Source organism: Podarcis pityusensis (assembly GCF_964106645.2).
Source record: "Podarcis pityusensis genome assembly, chromosome: 4".
Taxonomy (NCBI): Eukaryota; Metazoa; Chordata; class Lepidosauria; order Squamata; family Lacertidae; genus Podarcis; species Podarcis pityusensis.
In genome coordinates this window covers 7,308,416-7,320,861 of record NC_138027.1, presented here as the reverse complement: position 1 = coordinate 7,320,861, position 12,446 = coordinate 7,308,416, and the positions used below count along the sequence as shown (strand labels likewise).

Sequence of the window (12,446 nt, the reverse complement as noted above, 5' to 3'; positions counted from 1 at the left end):
GACCAAGCGAGCACCTCTTGGTAACCCTTAAGCAGGATCCAAGCACAAGAGCATCCTCCCCTCCTGTGGCTTCCTGCCACTGGTATTCAGAAGATAACAGCAGCCCAGAAAAATACTTACTTACCCTTTGCCTGAAGGTACCATGGTGACTTACATAGTAAATAAATAAATATTTAAAATACACAACAACAGTTAAAAGTGATCACACTAAATATCCCCCAGGTACACATTCCACTGCCATAAAATCATCACAAGCAATCACCATAAAACAGCAAGCAGCTAAACCATCCACTCAGTGTATATTAAAAAAAAAATCATGGGGTGCGGGGGAAGGATCTTAGACTTGGGGAAAGCTTCACCTCCCTGGGGAAAATGTTCCAAAGACGGGGAGACACTACAGAAAAGGCCTTCTCTCATACAGCCACCCTCCACACCTCTCTTGGGTCTGGTACTTGGAGAAGGGCCTCAAAAGATGAAGTAAGCGTCCCAGAAGTCTCATAAAGGAAACAATGCGCTACATGTTAATGGGGTTCTGAGCCGTATAAGGCTTTGTAAGTCGAAAACCAGCACTCCAAATTCAGCTCAGAAACCAAATGCAAGCCGGTGCAGATAGTCCAGCGCCAATGTTATATGTTCGGAGCTGTGAACATATATGTGAAAAATGAACGTAACATTTTAGCAGCATTCATTCATTTTCAGCTTTGTATTCTTGTTATTTAAAAATGTGCCTAGGCATTCCGCTGTTGCGCCCATAACCTCGGTTTAAGGTGCCATTTAGCTCCTAGCTTTCATATCTGTTTCTAACACTGTATATGAGAAAGTGTGCATTTTCAAGCGTTGCTCCACTCATAATCTGTCATTTCAATAAAAATATTTCTTTTGAAAAAGAAGATTACCAGAGGCAGGAATGCTCCCTTTTCCAAGAATGAATCCAATTACTGTATGCCTCTAGCAAATATCTGATCTGCTGTTCCTCTATAAGAAGCCTGAGGCTCCCATTGACATTGCCAGTGCTGCTCCTAGTGGCCACTGGCACTCTCAGCTCACCTGCTGAAAAGGTAAAGGTAAAAGGCCTGCTATATGTCCACATGATATACCCAGATAAGGGACTTTTGAGGCCTGGCTTTCACTGACTAGTAAGCCTACATCCAAACTGAACTGAACTTTGGACTGCAGGTGGGGCTTGCGTGATGGACTGCTCTTCCATACCAAACCTGGCGCTGTGGTCTAAACCACTGAGCCTCTTGGGCGTGCCGATCGGAAGGTCGGCGGTTCGAATCCCCGCGACGGGGTGAGCTCCTGTTGCTTGGTGCCAGCTCCTGCCAACCTAGCAGTTAGAAAGCATGCCAGTGCAAGTAGATAAATAGGTACCGCTCCAGCGGGAAGGTAACCGGCGTTTCCTGCGCTCTGGCACTCGTCACGGTCCTCCATGCGCCCGTAGCAGTTTAGTCATGCTGGCCCATGACCCAGAAAATTGTCTGTGGACGAACGCCGGCTCCTTCGGCCTGAAAGCGAGATGAGTGCTGCAACCCCATAATCACCTTTGACTGGAATTGACTGGACTTAACCATCCAGGGGTCCTTTACCCCTTTTTTCTTTTTCTTTTCTTTTTTTACCATATCAAACCACCACCTCCCAAACATAGAACATTAGGATTTCAGCAAAAAGGCTACGCTAAAATCCTTTCCTATTCACATGTTGGTTTTCTTTGACAGGGGGTTTGTTTTGAACAGCAGCTAGCAATGTGCCCCCCACCTATGGTCTGAAGTGTCATTGCCCAAAGCGTAATTGTTTCATTTACTTAAAGATTTATATACTGCTCTTCGGACATGCTTCCAGGGAGATCCAAATAACACACAATAGAAACATTGCAATGCAAAACGAAAAACAAAAACCCAATTGAAAGTAGCATAGAGTCACTTGCAGCAGGTAAACAAAAACTTTAAGAGACTGGGAGAATAAATATGTCCTTGCCTGGTGCAAAAAATAACAATGATGGTGCCAGGCAAATTTCCGTAGGAAGGAAATGTCACATCACAGAAATGGGTCTCTCTGGTAACTGCCACCTTGCCTCAGATAGCAGGAGTCCCGGAAAGAAACTGTCCAAAGATTGCCATAATACACAGGCAGGTTGTTTTGGGGAAAAGGCATTCCTACAGGTACTGAAGGTTAGTCAAAAAGCACTGTGCCTGGAAAGTATCTGGGAGTCAGTGAAGTTATTTCAGCACCAAGGAGATTTATATTCCCACTGATAGGTTTTAGTCAACAGCCTAATGGTACAGTGGTACCTCTGGTTGCAAACCGGATCCGTTCCAGAGCCCCGTTCACAACATGAGCAGAACGCAACCGACGTCTGCGGGTCACAATTTGCCGCTTCTTCACATGCGTGTGACATCATTTTGAGTGTCTGCGCATGCGCAAGCGGCGAAACCCGGAAGTAACCCTCTCCGGTACTTCCGGGTCGCCGCGGGATGCAACCTGAAAAGACGTAACCTGAACCGAACAATCAGGCCCAATCGCCTTCTCAATCCGGCCCACAGACGGTCCAGGAATCAGCGTGTTTTTACATGAGTAGAATGTGTCCTTTTATTTAAAATGCATCTCTGGATTATTTATGGAGCATAGGTATTAGTTCATTTTTCTCCCCAAAATATAGTCCGGCCCACAAGGTCTGAGGGACAGTGGACCGGCCCCCCGCTGAAAAAGTTTACTGATCCCTGCTCTAATACATTACAGTGATCAATTCACGGAATCACAGAACTGTCGAGCTGGAAGGCACCACAAGGGTCAATATAGTTGCTAATCATATCAGCAAAAAACTGGCCTGAGGTCAAGGAACAAGTACAGAGTGACTGGACTTGTTGGCTGGGGATACTAAACAATTGCCTGACCCTGCTCAAAGCCATCCTCAAGACAAGGAACGAACACACACACACGCACGCAGGCACACACACACACACACACACACCCCCCCCCCCAAACCCTACTCGTGCTTTTACCTGTGAAACCTCAGAGCTGTGAGTCATTCATAGTTATCATTAAAAAGGAGCAACGGAACACAATGTGCTTGCCCTTGTAAGATCCTCAAAGAATCTTTTTTTGTTTTGTTTATTAAAAGCAGAGGATTAGACTGCTTGAACACCAGAAGGCATAAGAGCCAGCAGTTTTCCCTCTCGCCCTTTGTTTTAATTGGGGCCAGCAGCGCAGCACCTTCCCCCGGGAAATCATTTGGAAAGTTACACTGCAAACCAGAATTAAGGCACAGGTTTGTAACGCTGTGAACAACAGATGCAAAAATGCACTCCCGTGTGCTAAAGAGAATCAAGGTCAATGAGGCTGAAATTCTCCACAAAGGTCACCAAGCTGGAACTTGCACAATCTGTCCCTGAATCCTAAGCACCTCGCCTTTCTCTTGTGGTAAGAAAAGCGTGTTTCTAGCCTTCTGGTCTGCAGAAGATCCTGAACTGGTGATCTGAACCTGACCAGGGCAGGGATTTAGCCTATCGACTAGCACCAAGCTCTAGCCAAAAAAAGAGAAGTAAATAGAGAACTATAAGTTCAACAGTGGAATTTAGATGTTTTGCTCTCTCAGTTGAAGAGACTGATTAAAGGAGTGCATTTCCGCATCGGACTATACAGGGAGTAAACAGATAGAAATTTCCATCTAAGATCTGACAGCTATCTGTACCATATCATGATTACACAGAATTTCCCTTTTGGGCAATTCCTTCCACTCCGATGTAACTGTGCTAATTTAAGAGATTTCAGCGCAGAGGCCTTGCAAGTACAGGTTTCTCTTTTGAGCAGAGACTATTCTAAGAACATAATTACATCAGCCAAATCCCAAGTTTTGAGCTCAAATAGGAATGTGCTTGGTTCAGAAAGCTTCAAAAAGTGCCCAGAATAGAGTCAGTCACTTGCTGCTTTACTTTTGATTATGTAAGCAGATCTTTGCGGTGACTATATATATAAATATTGGCACTTGCTACACAATGTAGCAGCCATGAAAAGAAACCTCTAAATGCTTATAAAAGAGCCAGGAATTGCAAAGACTGGTTGGTTCGTAATGATGTGCATAGTTCAACAGTCCACTTTGCCACCTTACGGACGCCACCAGTGTCGAAACTGTTTCGATTCAGAATGCACCAACAGGATGCATTCATTCAGTAGTCCAGTTGACCATTAAAATGTACAAAACTTTCACTACTTTTGGCTGCCCTCATTGGTTCATGCCATCAAATAATCATGTGAAAATATTTACGTTGGTCAGAGCTTTGAAAACACTGGCAACATCTGCACTTGTAGATCTGGCACTCTTCTGGTGGTGAATTTGAGAGCATCAACACAAGCACGCGTCCTTGAGACCATTAAAAATGTACATCAGCTGGCTGTCAAACTGCTGATGAAGAGGGAGCTGTACTGGGTCCTTACCCTAAAGGGAGATGGGAAAAGGTTTCTCTCAATATTTTCTGTGCTTAGAACTCTGTACCTAAGAAAGGTTGCTCTCAAATACTATCTGCAGTAAATTCCTGTGCTAATCCTGTGCTAATCTTACTTCTGCAAATTTTGGCCAGACAGTTAGCACACCGCCAGTGACTGCTTGCAAAATTTGGCTGACAGGTCAAAAGTTCGTTTCCTGCCTAGCCAGCTAGCAAGAAACCGCTGCTGTTAGCAATAACTAACCAGACCTACTAAATTTGGCTGGCGGGTCAAAAGTGCAGATTTAACCAGGCCTGCTAAAGAGGCCCCTTTTCCTGTCTTATGCTTACTAATGCAAAGATGAGAAAAGACACGTGTACGAAGGAAAGGGGAGGAATGTTTAGCAAGCAATAAAATGTGTTTAGCAAGCAAAATAGAAAGACAGGAATGTTTAGCAAGCAATAAAATGTGTTTAGCAAGCAATATAGATGTGCCATGTAAGGGAATAATTTGAGAAGGTATGGGAGGGGGGAAGAGTGCTCAGAGAGTATAAGAAAGTTTGCTGAAGTGTCTTGCTTTACAGCCAGTATATTTTCAGGAGCTATCCAGCTGGTTGTCTCTCTGTACAGATATTGTCTCTGTGCACAGATTTCAATAAACTTTTTCTCCAAAGAAGATTTTGCTTTCCTGGTACTTTTGTTCCCTCCAAGGTCCGGGGATGGCGTGGCTGATGGATCCCTAGGTAAATAAGGCTTCATTTCTTTGGGGGCTCGTCCGGGATAAGCCCTCTCCCCAATACGGACCGGAGGGCCAGGCTCAACCAAGGTGAACAGCTCAGCAGCGTTTGCAGGCTCCCGTGCGCACCCCACCTGTTTCGTGGGGGGAGCCAGCCACACTGTCCTGCAGTGGAGACATCTTGTTGAGGGAGAAAAACAAAGAGGACGGCGCCGAGGGGACAGGTCCGCAGCGGAAAAAGGTAAGCCCAAGGGAAAGGGCGTGGGCCCCCAAGGAAAAGGGGGGCGAGGTCTGATCAGCCTCACCTGGTTGGGCAGTAGAGTGCCAGCCACCAGGAATAAGGGGATTGGTTGCGCAGTAGAGTGCCAGCCACCAGGAATAAGGGGATTGGTTGTGCAGTAGAGTGCCACCAGCAAAAATTTGGAACAGAAGAAGGAGGGAAAATTATTTTGGTGTGTTTTGTGTATTGCATGCTGAAATTATTTTGGTGTGTTTAGTGTGTTACATGTTGAAATTATATTGGTGTGTTTTGTATGTTGTATGTTGCATGTCAAGATACTCTAGTGGCTGAATTGTCAAGTGTGGGCCAGGGCTTAGTGTCCCCTTGGCCGAGCGATTGTAGGTCTGTTGTGTGTGAAGTATCTGGAAGAAATGGGTTCTGGCCAAAGTAAAAGTACCCCTTTGAAATGCTTTTGGGGATTCAAGCTGATGAGAGGGGAGGATGAGGACATTGTGTAAATTAGATTGGCCCACCCCAAAATAACAAATTGGCCGTCCATCAGGACCCTTGATTTGCAACTCATTAATCCATTATATCAGAACATTTTGAATGTCCACCCTGATCAAATCCCCTACATTTCCACATGGAAGACCAATGTGGAACAGAACCCCCCCCCCCTCCTGGCTGAAGTCATGCTGCCAAAAAGTCTCAGGCAGCCGTATCTGCTCAGTCAGGAAGACAGGAGGACAACCCCCCAGTCCTCCAGGATTCAGAGAGGGAAGAAGATAAAAGTTTTGATGCCCCACCACCTCATGCCCCAGCAACAGCCCTGGCACCACCCCCGCCACAGGGAACAGATGGCCCAGCCCCCAATCCCGTGGACAATGCATTGGTAGACCTGGGCGAGGATGGAGAAAGGGAGGAACGAGAAGAGGATGGTGAGGATGAGGAATTTGTAAAAAGATTAGTTAAGTTGATAGGTGATAATAAGAACAGGCAGAACATTTGAGAAAGTATGTGGAACCTTATGCAGGAGAAGTGGACGTCAGTCCCCATATGTTAAAAACAGCGGGATGTGTAGGGGAACAGAGAAGAAAGTGGCAGAAAGAGTGGGGAAGGCAGTGAAAAGAGTGACCCTCCATAGGGCACATGAAACACAGGAGGAGGGCGCGGCCAGAGTGATGCCTCTCCATAGAGTGTATGACCCTCCGGCCCCCCACGGGACCTAACGGGGTGGTGCCCAATAGAACTTATACAGTTCAACATGTCCCCTTCTCTAGTGCAGATGTTTGTAATTGGAAGAACCAAAACCCTTCATTTGAAGAAAACCCTGCCAAAATCATTAAGCTGTTTGAGGGAATTTTTTTTAAAACATACAACCCCACTTTTTATGATGTGCAATATTTGATGGATGCCCTGCTAGCTACAGAGGAGGATAGGCGAATTCATGCTGAAGCCCGAGCACACATGAGAGCGCAGGGGGCAGGAGATCAAGCTGTTGCAACAGGATATCCTGAAACTACACTGAATTGGGATTATCAGACCATTGAAGGGCAAAATACCCTCACCACTTATCGCCAGAATGTCTTAAATGGCATGAGGAGGGCAGCCAGAAAACCCACCAACTTTGTGGAGGCCAGAGAAATAGTGCAAGGAACAGAGGAGGCCCCTGGAGCCTACTTAAAGAAGCTGAAGGAAGCCTACCGCCAGTATATCCATGCCCCTATCATAAAAACTGCCTTTGTAGCCCAAGCAGCGCCCGATATTTGCCGAAAAATCCAGATGGGCCACACCCTGAAATGGATGTTAGAAAATAGCCCAAACCACTTATAATCAGAGAGAGGAAGAGGCCCAGAAGAAAAAAGGAGAAGTACCAGGCAAAGAAGTTGATGGCCCTGAAGACGGGAGGCCCACCGTTAGAAGAAGAAGAGGAGGGCGAGGCCGCTTAGGAAAGAGTCAGCGTGCCATCTGCCGAAAGGCACCTATTTCCTCTCCCAGGCTAAAATGAGGAAATGTCAGATGCTACTACATCCGCGTTAGAAATTCCAAGTCACCACAACCCTCAACCCAGCTGCCCTATTACCGGTAGGAGTAGGTGAGGAGCCCACGCATGACTGCATTGAAGTAATGGATGAAGTGTATTCTAGCAGGCCTGACCTTAAAGATGAAGCAGATACCCAATGGCCATCATGGTTTATGGATGGAAGCAGCTTCATTGAGGCTGGACACCGGAAGGCAGGTTATGCAGTGGTAGCCCTGGAAGACCAGGTGATCGAAGCAAAGTCACTCCCGCCTGGAACATCGGCCCAGCTGGCAGAGCTAACTGCGCTTACCAGAGCCCTGAGCCTGGCAAAGGGACAGAAGATAAACATTTATACAGATTCTAAGTATGCATTCCTGACTTTACATGCCCATGGAGCCTTATGGAAAGAAAGAGGTTTGCTTACCTCCAGAGGAAGCCAGGTGGCCCACCCACAAGCCTTGCTGAACCTTCTGGATGCTGTATGGGAGCCCGAGGCAGTGGCAGTTATCCATTGTTATGGACACAAGACTGGACCAGGAGAAGTGGCCAGAGGAAACCGATTGGCAGACAGAGTGGCCAAGGAAGCAGCCCAAGAACTGGCCCCCGCCTCGGTTATTGGAGCACTGGTCCCAGAAGAAATTTTAAGCACCACTGACAAGCCAGCTTATACGAAGCAGGAAAGGGACACTGCAGACGCTCAGGAGCTGACATTGTCCAAAGAAGGATGGTACCTTACCCCTGATGACAGGATATGGATTCCAGAGTCCCTTTCTCGGCAGGTTACTCAGAGATACCATGATTCAACCCACATAGGACCAGATGCTACAACCAAGCAGCTGGAGAAATGCTTCTATATAGCCCACCTCTACCAACTGGCAGCCCAGGTTTCCAGGAAATGCCTGCTATGTCAAAAGAATAACCCCAGAACCGGACCACTAGCTCCCCCAGGAGTTCAGCGCAGTGGAACTGCACCTATGGAAGATCTTGTTGTGGACTTTACTGAATTACCCCGTTGTGGACTACACCGCTACCTGCTGGTGGCAGTGTGCACCTACACCGGATGGGCCGAAGCATGGCCAACAAAGACTGAAAAGGCATTTGAAGTAACCAGGTGCCTGCTTAGGGAAATCATCCCTCGCTATGGATTGCCAAGGTCCATAGGATCTGACAATGGACCAGCATTTGTTCATGCAGTCCTACAGGGACTGGCAAAAGCGCCAGATCAACTGGAAGCTGCATACTGCTTATAGACCCCAGAGTTCTGGAAAGGTAGAGAGAATGAACAGGACTCTAAAGAATCAGCTGTCCAAGCTGACACAGGAAACCGGGTCTAATTGGGTGACCATGTTGCCCTTGGCATTACTCAGGGTCCGCAGTCTCCCGTCAAAGCGAACCCACCTGTCACCCTTTGAAATTGTGCTTGGGAGACCGGTCCCATGTCAGAATGTTGTCCCCACATGCTGGTCAGGATATGCAATTGAATAATTAAGTCCAGATATTCTTCCGAGTTTTCTTTTGTCTCGACAGGTGGACCCAGGCTCGCAACCCCTGTGTGTTGGCTGCATCAGTTCGAGCCAGGTGATGAAGTGTGGGTAAACGATTGGGCACGGACGCAGCTACAACCGTGCTGGAACCTTATACCGTCCTGCTCTCCACACCCACCGCCGTGAAATTCGCCGGCATCACCCCTTGGGTCCACCACACCAGAGTGACCACTATAGATTGAACTGTGCAGTTAAATCCTGATTAACCCCTTCGGCTGACCATCTCCAGACCCTCCGCTGATGACCGCTCTGCTGATATCACACCGGAAGCTGATATCTCAACGCACAGCTGAAGAAATGGATGGGAGGGACGCCCGCGGGCAGCGTCCCCAACGTGAAAACCCGTGCCGGGACTGATCCAGGAAGTCCACCAGGACATTTAATACTTTCATAAGGACTTTCTCTTTTCCTTTTTTTTCTGTTATATTCTGTATTGATTTGCTCTATGCCCCACAGCCCTGACCCTACCGAGCCATACCGCCCTTACTGGCCTGCTGGCCTCTGCTACGACTGGTTCGTCTTGCCGGTGGTAAGAGATGGCGTGCTCATTGACTACTGGAAACAGGGGTTTGATGAGGTTACTATACCAACCTCATCTGATGGACCAGGTTCTAATCTTAATCCAGGCGTTAGATGGGACGGAACCTATCTTAATGCAAGTATTGCAGGGGTGGGAGCCTTAACCAGGTGTGCATTGAAATTGCTAAACAAGTGCCAGTAAGAATTGCCACCCCAGGATTTCAGCTTCCATATGCTCTGGTCAGTAGGGAGGCAGCACGAGAGTTCAATCCACCCAACAGGGTTAGTAGAAAAGTTGACCCACATAGTGGGAGCATCAGCTCACCGGTAGGCTCTCACCCTTGAGGAAGTTCACCACAATGCTAAATCTTTCCAATTATTGGCTGTGTATGCACATGCCACCTTATGCTAAATGGCCAGGTTTGATGCTACATGGAATTCCCATTGGTAACATCTTCAACATAGAGAGGAGTTTGTGTGCTAGTTCATTTTCATTGCTGTATGTTTATCCCAGATAATAATGTCAGCATTTCGGCCACAATTGACCACATGGAAACAATGATAGCTGAAAACCCGCTAAAAACTACAGAAGGTGATCCATGGAATTGGTTATATTCTTGGTTGCCCGATGGTGGATGGATGGGGAGGATATTTAGTATGGTGATAGGCCCAATAATGCTTCTATTGCTTTTTTGCTTTTGTATTCCCTGCTTGATGCAATGCTTGCAGAATATGATGGGAAAGATGATGTCTCGCATGATGGGACCTCGCGTGATTGCTGTAATGAGAGAATATAGACCCCTACCCCAGAACGAATCTAAGTAATAGATTGTTCAAAAGAAGAGGAGGGAGTAAAGGGAGATGGGAAAAGGTTTCTCTCAATATTTTCTGTGCTTAGAACTCTGTACCTAAGAAAGGTTGCTCTCAAATACTATCTGCAGTAAATTCCTGTGCTAATCCTGTGCTAATCTTACTTCTGCAAATTTTGGCCAGACAGTTAGCACACCGCCAGTGACTGCTTGCAAAATTTGGCTGACAGGTCAAAAGTTCGTTTCCTGCCTAGCCAGCTAGCAAGAAACCGCTGCTGTTAGCAATAACTAACCAGACCTACTAAATTTGGCTGGCGGGTCAAAAGTGCAGATTTAACCAGGCCTGCTAAAGAGGCCCCTTTTCCTGTCTTATGCTTACTAATGCAAAGATGAGAAAAGACACGTGTACGAAGGAAAGGGGAGGAATGTTTAGCAAGCAATAAAATGTGTTTAGCAAGCAAAATAGAAAGACAGGAATGTTTAGCAAGCAATAAAATGTGTTTAGCAAGCAATATAGATGTGCCATGTAAGGGAATAATTTGAGAAGGTATGGGAGGGGGGAAGAGTGCTCAGAGAGTATAAGAAAGTTTGCTGAAGTGTCTTGCTTTACAGCCAGTATATTTTCAGGAGCTATCCAGCTGGTTGTCTCTCTGTACAGATATTGTCTCTGTGCACAGATTTCAATAAACTTTTTCTCCAAAGAAGATTTTGCTTTCCTGGTACTTTTGTTCCCTCCAAGGTCCGGGGATGGCGTGGCTGATGGATCCCTAGGTAAATAAGGCTTCAACCCTACGGTTTAACTCCTTGATGAAGTAGATTTCCTCCCTTTGCTGTGAACACACATGTAGGATTTTCTCCTTCATTGTTTATTCTCTGCTTCGTGTTTCCAGGTTTTCTAACATACCGCCTATTTATTCAGTTCTAGGTACTTTATACCAGTAAGTGGTTAAAATCACCTCTTCATTCCGTTCCATTTAGCTTAAACAATGCACCTGCTACAACCTCTCATCTTCAGAAAGCTGGTTTCATTAGTAGTACCTGACTGCACAGACAGCTGATTCCAGTTTATATAATAGGTCCAATGCATCACTAAAAATTGTCAGTTTATTTTCATGATTGTGATTTAGCTATCTCTGCATATATTTTTAAAGAGAGGGTTTTAAAGATGACATTTTGAGTTTTATTAATCAGGTTTTTATTGTTCTCAATTTTGGAGGGTCGTATCACCTTTAAGCGTCCTGTTTTTACTTTGGTTTTGTTAAATATGTTTTCTTGAGACACCCACACCCACCCACACATTTCATAAATTTCACATTTCTGTTTATGTTTCAACAAAAAAGCACTTTGGTAATTTTGTTTCATATGCATTTAGAAGAAGACTATGATAATGTATTAATACTTTACCGTTCCATGTTATTTGTATGTTTATAGCACATGTGGCTCCCAGGCAGTCACCCATCCAGGCCTGCTTAGATTCATGGGCCTTCAGACCATAGTCTAGAACAGGCTTCCTCAACCTTGGCCCTCCAGATGTTCAGAGACTACAATTCCCGGCAACACTGACCACTGGTCCTGTTAGCTAGGGATCATGGGAGCTGTAGGCCAAAAACATCTGGAGGAAGCCTGGTCTAGAACAGGGGTAGGCAACCTAAGGCCCGTGGGCCAGATGTGGCCCAATCGCCTTCTCAACCCAGCCCGCGGACGGTCCAGGAATCAGCGTGTTTCTACATGAGTAGAATGTGTCCTTTTATTTAAAATGCATCTCTGGGTTATTTGTGGGGCCTGCCTGGTGTTTTTACGTGAGTAGAATGTGTTCTTTTATTTAAAATGCATCTCTGGGTTATTTCTGGGGCATAGGAATTCGTTCATTACAGTGGTACCTCGGGTTACAGACACTTCAGGTTACATACGCTTCAGGTTACAGACTCCGCTAACCCAGAAAGAGTACCTCGGGTTAAGAACTTTGCTTCAGGATGAGAACAGAAATCGTGCGGCAGCAGTGGGAGGCCCCATTAGCTAAAGTGGTGCTCCAGGTTAAGAACGGACCTCCCGAACGAATTAAGTACTTAACCTGAGGTACCACTGTATTTTTTCTTTCCAAAATATAGTCCGGACCACCACATGGTCTGCGGGACAGTGGACCGGCCCATGGCTGAAAAAGGTTGCTGACCCCTGGT

At 46.2% G+C, this 12,446-nt stretch overlaps 1 protein-coding gene across 5 annotated transcripts in view; it reads right to left on the bottom strand.

Annotated features, from left to right (window-relative positions):
- FAM168A (family with sequence similarity 168 member A) overlaps window positions 1-12,446 on the bottom strand; it is a 177,660-nt gene that overhangs the window by 84,723 nt on the left and 80,491 nt on the right. The window lies entirely within an intron of this gene.